At 40.5% G+C, this 13,006-nt stretch overlaps 1 protein-coding gene across 2 annotated transcripts in view; it reads left to right on the top strand.

The window, feature by feature from the left end:
* The window catches only part of TAF2 (TATA-box binding protein associated factor 2), a 95,757-nt gene that overhangs the window by 7,249 nt on the left and 75,502 nt on the right, over positions 1–13,006 (top strand). The window lies entirely within an intron of this gene.

Genomic DNA, 13,006 nt, shown 5'->3' with positions numbered 1-13,006 from the left:
ATCATGTTAATTTCATAGTGCGGATGCTTGGCAAAGCTCTGTACTTCAGCAGTTGCAGTCTATGGAATTATTTTTTGTGTATGGATGACCAAAACAAATAGACACGGGGGTCTTGTCTACACAAGCAAACTTTTCTGTCATAATGCATCCTTTTAAACTAGGATTAGACCACACACGGTGAAAGTGCTGAAGTTTCATCTACCCTGTAGAATGCACCATTGCTGCCAATGGTAGAATGTTTACTAGTGGTGTATTAAGTGAATGAAGTTTGCTAGTATAGATAGTGGAAGTGACCCACCTCCTCTTACTGCTTTGGTGTTACAAAGGAAGAGGGTCTCTACTCCTTTTTCCTTTGGCCAGGCTTTTGGCTTCTATGAAAGTGGGGTGTGTACACTACTCTCTTTCTTCACACACCCCCTTCCAAAACTCAAATTTTTGGGTCCTCCTCTCCAGTGAACAGCTCCAGTGTTTGCTCCTGCTGCTGCTGCTCATCGCTTTCCCAAGCAGTGACAAGGAACTGGGATAGTTCTTTACAATTTGTCCACAGGATTTTGAATAGCACCTGTGAAAACTGACAGTATTCTGTTCAGTTTTCACTCAGCTCTGGCTTGGGAAAAATATAAGCAGCAGCGGTATGATGAGCTGTCTTTCTGCATAGCAGAATGCACTCCATTTCTTCACAAGATGAACCAAATGTGAAGTTTATCTTTACAACCATAAGAGTTAGAAATTTAATTTTCTTTACAATTAAAGCTTAACTTCTACAGTAGTTGATGGCATTGTTTCTCCAGCTGAGAAGGAATTATTCCTAACCAGGGTGGGTAAGTAAACAAGCAAATTTTTTCAAGACTCTGGCTAGTAAGTTGTTTAATTTTGTAAGCCCTGTCCTGAGGCATCCAGTATCCCAAAAATGTAATTCTGAGACACAATCATAACTGTTCTTAGAAAATGTTCTGGAGGATAAAATCTTAATACTAATAGATTTAAGAAGTGATACTGTCTTAACTTTGATTTCCCCATGGATGGCCTCTCCCTACTTTTTCCTAAAATCCCAATGTAGTCTTTGTATGACCTACCCAATAAAGATAGGAAGTCTGAAGCCCCAGGTTCTGGGGACAGGGTCATACGTTGTTCTGCACTGACCTCTCTGTATTTATGAGCCAGTGAGGAAGCCCTCCAGATTGCTACATTTGATCTTTCTCAACTGGAAGGATCATCATTGTACCAATCCTTAGACTTTTATAGTGGTGGGGTAAAACAGACGACAGAATTAGAGGGGAATATTGTATCTCCCAGTTGGTTTGAAGTCTTCCCTTGGAAAAGAACATATTTTTATAGTTATATTAAATATATAAAAGATATAATTTCATGTAAATTCCAACTTCTTAACACACCGAAGCCAGTGTTTTAATTTTAAAATTTCAAAGCATTGTGTCTTTGCCAATGCCCCAATGATTTAGCAATTCTGCTATGCCTGGCTATGCCCTCTTTCACACGCTTCCTTACCTTGCCCTTACTGCCTCAGCCAAAGGATCTGTCTAGTGGATATTTTATGAACTGCCACTACTATAAGGATTGTTTGCTTTTACTTGTGAAATGAGTGCTGACATGGGTGTCTTGAAATCTCTTTCAGACATGTTAGCATGGGTGTGTACATAAACATTAGTGAGGAGAGCAATGATGTGTGAGTTTCAAGCAGGGAGAGGAAGATGATTACAGAATGTGAAACTTATGTTGATTTTCCAAAACATTTTGTAATTACCTTTAATCTTCCAAAAAGTAAATGACTTGTCTTAACCCTGCAGTGTCTTAAGTTGCTTAAATGAAGGAAGGACAAAGCAATTATTGGCAAAAAGATTGAATGCAGTTTGCCAATTTAGATGGGTTAATTAGAAATTATTACCTTTATAAATATTTGCAGCCAGAAGACATCACGGCACAGCTCAGCTAGCTGTCAGTAAGCTGATGACACTATCATACACATCTGTAAAGAGCTTTGTTTCTCATAAATCCTGGGATGATACGCAGCCAGGCTAAGAGAGTAGTAAGTATATGTAGAGCACATTTCCAGGGGTAATTGCTATTGAGAAAAATACTTGTATTTTAGAAAATAAAAAAGCAGCTTTCCAAAACTGTAAATGATACAGATTGGTTGGTAAATGAAAGTTCCTGTTTATAAGGGATGATACAGTTTAAAAAACAACCTGAAATACTTCATGACAGTTCAGTGATAGTATTTTATAAAAGTTAACAAATTAAATTTTACCCTTTGCGAATAACCTGCTTTCCTTAGGACAGAATCAATGAGTAGTCAAATATGGGGGAATGGAAGGAAGGGAGAATATTTTTAGACTTCAGGACAAAAAAGGTTCATGTGGTAATAATGTCTCAGTTAACAAAATGTTTATTAATTTGTTCAATTACTTTCAGTGGCAGAAACCTTTTTGAGATAAACCACTTTGTTTCCAAAGAGATCCTGTTGGCTGTAATAGTATCATAATAAGTGTATTAAGGGCATTAGAAGACTGTATTTGTAAGTGAAATTGTCAGGGTTTGGAGATGCATTTAAAGACTATGGTGAAGTAGCAGAAAAGTAAAATAAATTGTTTGAATAAGTCCTATTCCTAAAGCAATTTTCACAGGAAATTAGAGTGAAGTCTTTAAGGAGGAAGTTATGGAACACCATAAAACTCAAGCACTCTAAATCACCAGGACCAGTGATGTTTAGAGGGTTGGAAAGTTGCTAAACTGGTGCCTATATTTATAAAACAACAACAAAACCTAAACAAAACCTATTTCTCTATTCTGAGAAATACTGACCAGTGAGTGTCTCACTTCTGGATCTAGGAAACTGAGTCTAATGATAGAATAATGGTATCAAATCCCCATAGCTTCTTAAAGGGAAGAAGATTTGTACCTCTTTGACCTAATAAAATATATTTGAAAATGTTAATGGTTGATGAAGGTCATCTAATGAATATGGTTAGTGTGGATTTTCAAAAAGTTTTTGATAAAGTCCTCAATAAGACGCTTAAGGAAAATAATCACAAAATACAGAGCAAAATCTTGTTATGGATTAAAAACTGCTTAAAGGGCTTACTCTGATTGTTTTTTCTTAATCTTGTGATCAGTGTAGCACAAAAATATTTCCTGGGCTATATGGCCTAGCAGCAGCAGAGTAGAATGAACATGGTCTAGGAGGGTGGCCGGCCGAATGCAAAACCCAGCCGCTAGGTAAAAATAGAAAACAGCTGGTGCTCTTCCACTTTCCAAAGAGCAAAACTGGGAGGAGAAAAGTTGAATTTCCCCCACTTTTGGCCTCTGACTAATAGGTTTGCTCATTGAGCTTGTGTGTACAATTTTCAGTTTCTTGTTTTACATATTAATGATTTATGAGAAGGAAGTGAGCAGCAATCTTACTGATGGCACTATGTTTTAGTTAGCAAATCTGTGGAGGCCTTTAAGCAATTCTGGTTGTATGTAAACATACTGGAGAGTCAAGTTGTAAGCAAATAAAATATAATTTAAATAAACATTGGCCAATACTTTCAAATGTGAGTGCCTCTAAAATTAGACACCTAAACAAGAGTCTTCTGGTTTTCAGAGGTGCTGAGTTGCTGCAGTTTTCATTGACTTCACTGGAAGTTGAGGATGATCAGTACCTCTGATAATCAGGCCACTTATTTAGGTGTCTGTCTTTACTTCGGAAATTCTGGCTGTTATTTACATTGGCAAAAATGTGTTTAATATATCCTTATTAGCTCTGAACTTTCAAGATCCTCTGAGGAAAAGACTCGAAGTCATTATAAATAACTTGGTGTAGCTGTTACTAGCCACAGCAGCAGTGTAGGCTGGCATGGTCATCCCTCCGCATCCATGTCTGAGGGAGACCATGCCTCCTCGCTGTTTGGTCTGCTAGAGTATTCTCCCAAAGGAATTAAAAACAAGGGGGGAATTAGCGGTTCTTAATAGGTCCTGGCCTTCAAGCAGGGCATGGCCATAAACAATCTGGGCTCTGGCCTGCAACCAGACAGAGCAGTAGCAGTTTATTTGCCCAGGCTTTAAACAGGGTGGGGTGGCAAGCAGTCAAGGCTCTGGCCTGCAGTCAGGCAGAGCTATAGCAGCTTATCCGCTTATCCAATCTAGGGGCTCCTGCAGAGTGGAGCATCAAGCAGTCTATGGGGCTCCAGTAGAGGGGAGTGCCAAGCACAGTCTATGAGGCTTCGGTAGGGATGCCCGAGGAGCGAAGGCCTCCTGGCTTACGGAGGGGGAGTACTGCCACCAGTATTCCCTCTAATTTTTCCCACAGGTGTACAGAATGAATTTTGTTCTGGGCACCAATATGGAGGTGATGTGTGACACGTCACCTTCATATTGGTGCCCAGAACAAAAATTCATGCGATGAGGCCGAGGGATTTGGCATGTGGGAGGGGGCTGGAGGGGAGAGGTGCCTCTCCCCTCCACGGCAGCTCCAGGGCTGGGGCTATGGGATAGGCGCCCCTCCCCCAGCCACAGCAGGTCTGGGTCGGGGCTAAGTTGGGGCCAGGACAGGGGAGGGGCGCCCTGGCCGCAGTGGGTCCAGGCTTGGGCTGCGTTCGGGCTGTCCCTCCCTTAGCAGGGCTAGGGCAGGGGCACCCTCATAGGCCCCAGGGCTGGAGCACCCACAGAGAAAAATTAGCGGGTGCTGCTCAACCTCACCCACTGGCAGCCAAGCTACCCCTGCCCCCCAACACCTCTAACCTGCCAGCGGCCCGCTGACCAACTCCTCCTCCTCCTCCCTCCCAGTACCTCCCACAAACAGCTGTTTCGCAGGGTGTAGGAACAGGAAGCTCTGAGAGGGAGGAGCAGGGACAGGGTACGGTTGGGGGAAGAGGAGTGACAGGGCCGAGGGGAAGTGGGGCGGGAGCGGGGAACTCAGGGAAAGGAGGGGGGGGTCGAGCACCCCCCGGCTAGACGGGAAGTCGGGTTGGGCTAGGTTGAGGCTGGAGGAGAGGCGCCCCTACCCCAGCCGCAGCAGGTCACAGTGGGTGGGTTCCCTGAGCACCTGTGCCTCGCTAAATAGGTTGCTGTGCGGCCGTGCAGCTTACAGGGAACTTAGACTGCTACCTAGGGGAGGGGTGGCGAGGGGCTGCCCAATTCCATTGCATCACAGCCCACGGCCCCAACAGTGGCAGAGTGGTTTGCCACTGGATCAGCGGGAAATCCACCCGCAACACACTGACCGTGTTTCCGACATCACCACAGCCAGACAGTAGTCTGGCTCCCCTGGGTTGCTTCCTACTCTCCCCCTTGGTCGTTCTCAGTCTCCCCAGGATACTCTGCCAAGAGTAGCAGTAGTGTCTGGAGTGGCAGGGCTCTCTGGAAGCTCAGGCTGGTCGTCAGGGCAGCAGCGGTTCTCTTGGGCATCCCACTCCAGCAGTGGGGAAAGAGTGTCTGTCTCCTTCCACAGCTCCCTCTCAATTGAGCTGCTGGGCTGGCCTTTTATGCTTCCTCTTCCTGTCACACCCCTCTGCTTCTGGCTTGCGGGGCATGGCCCTCCTGGTTCCACCCACCAGGCGGCTTGCGGTGTCCCCTCCGTGTCCGCATCTGAGGGAGGCCATGCCTCCTTGCTACAAGCAGTTAGAGCAATAGTGTATTCAGATATGTTAATAAAGGGATTAAAGAGAATACCAATAATAGTATTATGCAACAATATATACTGTTATCTGTATTGAAAGAAAAAGCAAGCAGGTGCTCTAGGGCAACCTGACTGTGCTGGAAGTTACACAGTGAAGGGAAGGTAACTGACAAGCCGGGAAATACTCTGGTCAGAATGGAGAGAGATGTGTCTCTCCACCCAAGAGAGGCGCCAGCTGTGGAGCTGAAAGCCAAGTGTGGGTACCCTTGCTGAACCACTGCAGGGAAATGCAGATGCAGTTGCCCTGAACTTGTCTTGTGATGTTTCCTTCTGTATTCTAGGAACTGGACTTAGACCATCAAATTGTTTTGAACAGGCCACTGAATGGACATCAGATTTTCTATTTTTACTATTATGGTTATAATGATATTCCACATTTGTACTATTTCCTGCTGTAACGTGTCCTACTAATGCCATTTAGAATCAAGATGTTTCCTCACAGCTTAGCTTGCTTTTTTAAAATAAACAATTATATAACTTTCCCTCTCCCATCATATGCCATGTGTATCAGACTCAAGACACCACTATTTAATACAGTTACTAGGTTTTACTTTACAAGACTGCCAATTTTCTGATAATGCTTTTGTTTTGGTAAATATAGGTTTAGAAATAGAACTTCATTGTATAAAGTATGTAGAAAAAACAATTGGCATTTAGTGGACTCTGTTTCTGTCTTTAATGTGGAAGGTAATGTTTTAATGGCTTTATATTTTGTTGGGGGGGGGTTAAACATTGGAGGACTTCAATTTTAAAGCAGCTGAGTAAATACTGCTTTTTTGTACAAGACTTTATTCTGCTACATCTGCAACCTGCTATGATGTACTCATGGATTACCATAATTGTATCATTCTTTATTGTTTTTAGTAAAATGGCAAAGAAATACTGTTTCCTCAATAGTTTGTAAACTTGATGTTGCTGTTTAAGGACTTGTAAGTGTAGGGTCATGGAAAAATGAAGCCATGTTTTCAGCGTTCATGTATAGTGTTTATTCATATCCTAGAAGCATATTTAAAACAATGTTAAACTGAGTATTTTGTTACAGAAAGTTAAAATGGGAGGTATGGTTCCTAACTGTGTCATTCGGGGAAGCTGGAAAGTGAATATATATTATTCTCTCTCAATCAGTCCACAGTTGGTAAATTAGAACAATTTATCATTATTTCTTGACCTGTAATTTTTGTCTATAACTGTGGGGGTTTATTTTTAAACAGCCATATCCAGTTTATAGAGGGCAATTCAAGCCATGAAAAGATTGCTCTATGGTTCTAATCCTCTAATAGATTCCTTTTATAATGAATCACCCATTTGATTTGGACCACTATACATCTCCACAATAAAAGGAACAAAATAAAGACTGATTTTTATTAAAATGTTAGGCTCTATTGATCTTAATAGTCTACCTTTCTCGTTACATAATAATAACCTTTTCCTGTCTGTAAATCCACTGGAATTTAAAATGTAACCACAATCTCACCACGATTCCTCAGAATTGAACAAATTCTTTGACGTACTGGAAAGGAATCCCCTGCCAATAATTAGAGACAGATTTACATTAAAATGAGTTAAAACAAAAAAAAAATCCCAAATTTAAAGCTAATATTAAAGTTGACTTGTTAATTTTTATTTTCTTTTGATAGTGACTTGCCATAATTACTAAATCAAGCCATGAGTGAATTAAGGAATTATTTTCATACAGTGTTTGCTTTTTTCATTCTCACCCCAAGTTCTGTGAAGACTTAAGCATTTGAGTAACTTTATACACCTCTACCTCAATGTAACGCTGTCCTCAGGAGCCAAAAAAATCTTACCGCGTTATAGGTGAAACTGCGTTATATTGAACTTGCTTTGATCCACCAGAGTGCGCAGCCCCGCACGCCCTCCTCCTCCCCCTCCCCCCCCCCCGGAGCACTGCTTTACCGCATTATATCTGAATTCATGTTATATCCGGTCACATTATATTGAGATAGAGGGGTACATGTGAATAGTCCAAATGAACTCGCTGGTACTGTTCATGTGACTGATTCTTTGCGGGAATCCTACCTTTTAAAAGCACTTCAACTACAATACAGGAAGAATTGATCATGTTAACACATGGGATTTGGGAGTTTCTGTAATCAGATGCTTGCATTTTCTGCTAATGTTCTATGATGAGAAGATTTCAAGCAAACTAGTCTAGTTTACTGTTCCTAATGTTCTCAGTCCTACTGCTGATACTGTTCTCAGTATACCTTAGTTTATTTTTTTTAGCCAAGGCACAGGTGGGGAAGGCTGAGTAAGCATCAAGTTTGACACCTGGATGATCCTTAGCCCTTCTTCCTTCCAAGTAAGATACAGTAAATTGAGTTTAATGCAGTTTGTAGTTTACTCTGGATGGTGGATAGGGATTGGGTTCAGATGAAAAGAAAGTAATGATTTAAAATGAGGTCATGTCTACTTTGTGTGGACTTTACATTTCATGGCCCTCTTACTAGTGTGGAAGTTTGCTTTGATATCTATGGTCAAAACTATTCATCTGCCCACTGTTGTACAACACATTATGAACTGGCTTTCTGCCTGGCTGCAGCCCTCCATCCCCACAATGACTGGATTTCATTGGCAGTGAGCTTTTAAATGCTTTAGATACTTTTGAGATGAAAGGTAATTAATAATTTAAAATATACTTTATGGTGTGATGTTGCACACCCAATCTTCAACAAGCAAGATTTAAAAAAAAAAAAAAAATCTGTAGAAGATTTACATTGGAAAAGTGTTCTTGATCTTCAGAGTTTAGAATTCTTTTAAAAGATTTTTTTTTAAAGGTATGTTGTAAAACCACAAAATCAAGAAAACTCTCAAACTTGCCCATAAAAATTCCAGTATTTACGGGCAACAGGATGCAGATGAGATAGTGTTAATGATGGGATAGTTATAGCTAGGTACTACTGGAGAACTGATTCTTAACTATGATTTTCTGTGCTTTTGTGAATTAAAGCCAGAGCTCCAACATTGAATACAGTATGTGGTGTGAAAAGCATAGAAAGTATAACAATTTGTATCCAGCAACCAAAGCAGAGAAAAGGACTACCAAATTAAAAACATGTTTAATTCCCAGAAATGTAGGGCTGGAAGGGACCTTGAGAAGTCACCAAGTCCAGCCCACTGTGCTGAGGCAGAACCAAATATACCTAGACCATCCCTTATCGTTGTTTTGTCCAACCTGTTCTTAAGAGCCTCCAATGATGGGGATTCCATGACCTCCCTTGGAAGTCTATTCCAGAGATTGATTATCTTTAGAGTTAAAGATTTTCTTATTAGCTAACCTAAATCTCCATTGCTGCAGTTTAAGCCCATACATCTTGTCCTTCCTTCAGTGAACATGGAAAACAGTTGATCATTGTCCTGCTCACAACAGTCCTTAACATACTTGAAAAATGTTATCAGGTTCCCCCTCAGGCTCCTTTTCTCAAGGCTAACCATGCCCATTTCTTTTAACCTTTCCTGATAGGTCACATTTTCTAAACCTTTTATCATTTTTGTCACTCTTCAATGGACTCTGGAATTTGTCCACTTCTTTCCTTAAAGTGTGGCACTCAGAATTGGCCACAGTATTCCAGTTGAGGCCTCACTAGTGCTAATGAGAGGGGGGCAGTTACCTGCTGTGTCTTACATATGACACTCAAGTTAATATACCTAAGAATGATGTTAGCCTGTTTTGCAATTGCATCACAATTGTTGACTCATATTCAATTTGTGATCCACTATAACCCCTAGATCATTTTCAGCAGTACTACCATCCTACCAGTTATTCCACATTTCGTAGTTGCGCATTTGATTTTTCCTTCCATCCTAAGTAAAGTACTTTGCACTTGTCTTTATTGAATTTCATCTTGTTGGAAGGGCCGGCTCCAGGGTTTTTGCCTCCCCAAGCAGCAAAAAAAAAAAGAAAAAAAAAAAAGTCATGATCTGCGGCACTTCGGCGGCAGCTCTACCGCTGCCACTTCAGTCTTCGGTGGCAATTCGGTGGCTGGTCCTTCGCTCCAAGAGGAAGTGAGGGACCCGCCGCCGAAGAGCCGGAGTTGCTGGGCTGGTGCCTGGAGCTGGCCCTGCTTGTTGATTTCAGACCAATTGTCCAATTTGTCAAGGTTGATTTGAATTCTAATTCTGTGATCCAAAGTGCTTACAACCCCTCCCTGCTTTTTATACGCATACTCTCCAGTCCATTACTCAAGTCATTAATGAAAACATTGTTGGTTTCCCACTTGAAAAGTCCTCCCAGTTTGACAGTGAACCATTGACAACTACTCTTTGATTATGTTCTTTCAACCACTTTTGCACCCACTGTAGGAGCAAGAGAGAGCCTGGAGCACTGGGCCTGGTGTAAGATCTGAGGTCTGAACCAGAGGCTGTGAACCAAAGTTAGGCCATGTATTAAAGTAGATGTTTACAAGTTCACTGCCCAGTATATGACCTTGGCAAAAGTATTCCTAGCACTGCTAAAACACAGGCATTCCTAAGAAGCAACAGATATTGTATGAGAACACATTCCAAAATATTAGTTTAGGAAGATACTGACCTAATACTAAATAAGAGGATGTTTTGCACAAGACACCTGAGCATGATACAAAGGGAGGTAACAAGCAGATGTCATGAAACACATGAGGTGGTATGTAAGTTGTTTTTCTTAATCTATAAATTTTGGGGTTCTTTGCCTTAACCCTTTGTGCAGCCAAGGGGACAACAGAAATTCCTGCTGCTGACTGAACTGTTCCTTGCTATCAGGCACTCGTGTTAATGTACCTGTAACCATGGAACTGCGACACTAGTACTGTGCCTTGAAGGCAGTAAACCTGGCCGATTGCCTTCATCACCGAACCATGCCAGTGGTCTTTCTTTGTGAATAACATTGAGGTCTGTTGAATTAACAAGCTGCATTCTATGCTTGTGTTAATAACATTGGCATTCCAGAGAGAGAAACGCTGAGCAGCTGTAACAGCTCAAAGCAGCACCTGGACAGTGTTATCACAGCAACGACATTCCAGTTTTCAGCACTTAACAACATCCACCATATAATAATTTCATCTAAAACACATTTCTCTAGTTAGCTATGAGAATGTCATGTTGGACTATGTCAAAAGCCTTACTAAAATCAAGATATATCATGTATCAGAGGTGTAGCCGTGTTAGTCTGAATCTGTAAAAAGCAACAGAGGGTCCTGTGGCACCTTTAAGACTAACAGAAGTGTTGGGAGCATAAGCTTTCGTGGGTAAGAACCTCACTTCTTCAGATGCAAGAACCTCACTTCTTGCATCTGAAGAAGTGAGGTTCTTACCCACAAAAGCTTATGCTCCCAACACTTCTGTAAGATATATCATGTCTACTACTTTCCCCCAGCCACTAAACCAGTAACCCTGTCAAAGAAGGAAATAAGGTTGGTTTGGCATGATTTGTTCTTGACAAATCCATGCTGGCTATTCCTGATACTCTATTTTTAATCTTCTAAATGCTTACAAATTGATTGTTTAATAATTTGTTCAAGTATCTTTCCAGGTATCAAAGTTAGGCTGACTGATCTATAATTCCCCGGATCCTTTTTGTTCCCTTTTTAAAAGATAGGTACTATGTTTGCCCTTCTCCAGTCCTCCGGGACCTCACCCAACTACCATGAATTCTCAAAGATACCAATGTTGCTTCAGCTTAGTTCCTTAAGTACCCAAGACTGAATTTCATCAGGCCACGCAGACTTGAATACATCTAATTAATGTTCTTTAACCTGTTCTTTCCCTATTTTGTCTTTAGTTCCTTCTCCTTGTTGTTAATAGTAATTGTGTTAATTTTTAGTGAAGTCTGAAGCAAAATAGGTGTTAAACACCTCAGCTTTCTTGATGTCATCAGTTATTAGCTCTCCTTCCCTGCTAAGTAGGAGACCTACACCAGTGGTTCTCAACCAGGGGTACGTGTATCCCTGGAGGTAGACAGAGATCTTCCAGGGGATACATCAGCTCATCTATATTTGCCTATTTTTACAACAAGTTACATAAAAAGCACTAGCAAAGTCAGTACAAACTAAAATTTCATACAGACAAAATGAGAAAGTAAGCAATTTTTCAGTAATAGTGTGCTGTGACACTTCTGTACTTTTATGTCTGATTTTGTAAGCAAGCAGGTTTTTATGTGAGGTGAAACTTGGGGTACGCAAGACATATCAGACTCCTGAAAGGGGTACAGTAGTCTGGAAAGATTGAGATCCACTGACCTACACTATCCTTTCTTTCTCTTGTTCCTAATGTATTTAAAGAACCTCTTCCTATTGCCTTATGTCTTATGCTACATGTAACTCATTTTGTGATTTAGCCTTTCTGAGAATGTCTCTACATGCTTGTGCTATTATTTTTTACACCTCTTTAGCAATTTGTCCATGTTTCCACTTTTTGTAGGATTTCTTTTTAATTTTCAGATCATTAAAGAGCTCTTGATGGAGCCATATTGGCCTCTACCTACCTTTCCTTATCATTGGGATAGTTTTCAGTTGTGCCTTTAATATTGTTTCCTTGAGAAACTCAGCTCTCTTGAACAGTTTTTTCCCTTAGATTTTCTTCAGTTCGGAGTTTAATATCTGCTTTTTTAAAGTCCATTGTCCTTATTTTGCTGCTTTCACTCCTTCCTTTCCTTAGATTCACGAAATCTATCATGATCACTTTCACCCAAATTTCCTTCCACTTTCATATTCGCAACCAATTCCTCCCTGTTGGTGAGAATTAGATTTTTAAATCGGGTTTCTGAGAGCACTGTATACATGTAGGCTGATATTTTCCAAAATGGTACCTAAAATTAGATTTCTACAACAATATTTAGTAATATTTAATATTGAGTGAATTTATTTTCAAAATGCAGAGCACCCTGTAACTCTCATTAAAGTCACTGGGAACAGTTATGTGACTTATTTAGATGCCTAAATATTAGTTTGGAGCCTAACTGTAGGTTCCTGCTTTTGAAAATTCTGGTCTTAAAAACATACTTTTCACATGGTTCAACATATTGACTTTAGATATTCACATATGCCAGTAAGTGCGTTGTCAGATTATTTTTTACATAACATATGTTCAGATTCTTTTAAGAATAGACATTTTTTTGTTTCTGTGTTTTGCATACTTGTTAGTAAATGTTTATAAGCCTGATTTTTCCAAGAAGCAGTATTGTTGTTCGATACTTCTCAATTTGTTATATGTCTAAATTTCTCTGTTTAATGCTAATCCTATCAAGAATGATATAAATCACTACTATAACAAGAGACAAAGCAATCAGAGAGCATAATCTTAAAAGTTGCGCTGATACCATATTTGAATGTGCAT

Source organism: Trachemys scripta, chromosome 2 (genome assembly GCF_013100865.1).
Source record: "Trachemys scripta elegans isolate TJP31775 chromosome 2, CAS_Tse_1.0, whole genome shotgun sequence".
NCBI lineage: Eukaryota > Metazoa > Chordata > Testudines > Emydidae > Trachemys > Trachemys scripta.
The sequence above is the reverse complement of the archived record's forward strand: the minus strand, read 5'-3'. Positions and strand labels throughout refer to the sequence as shown.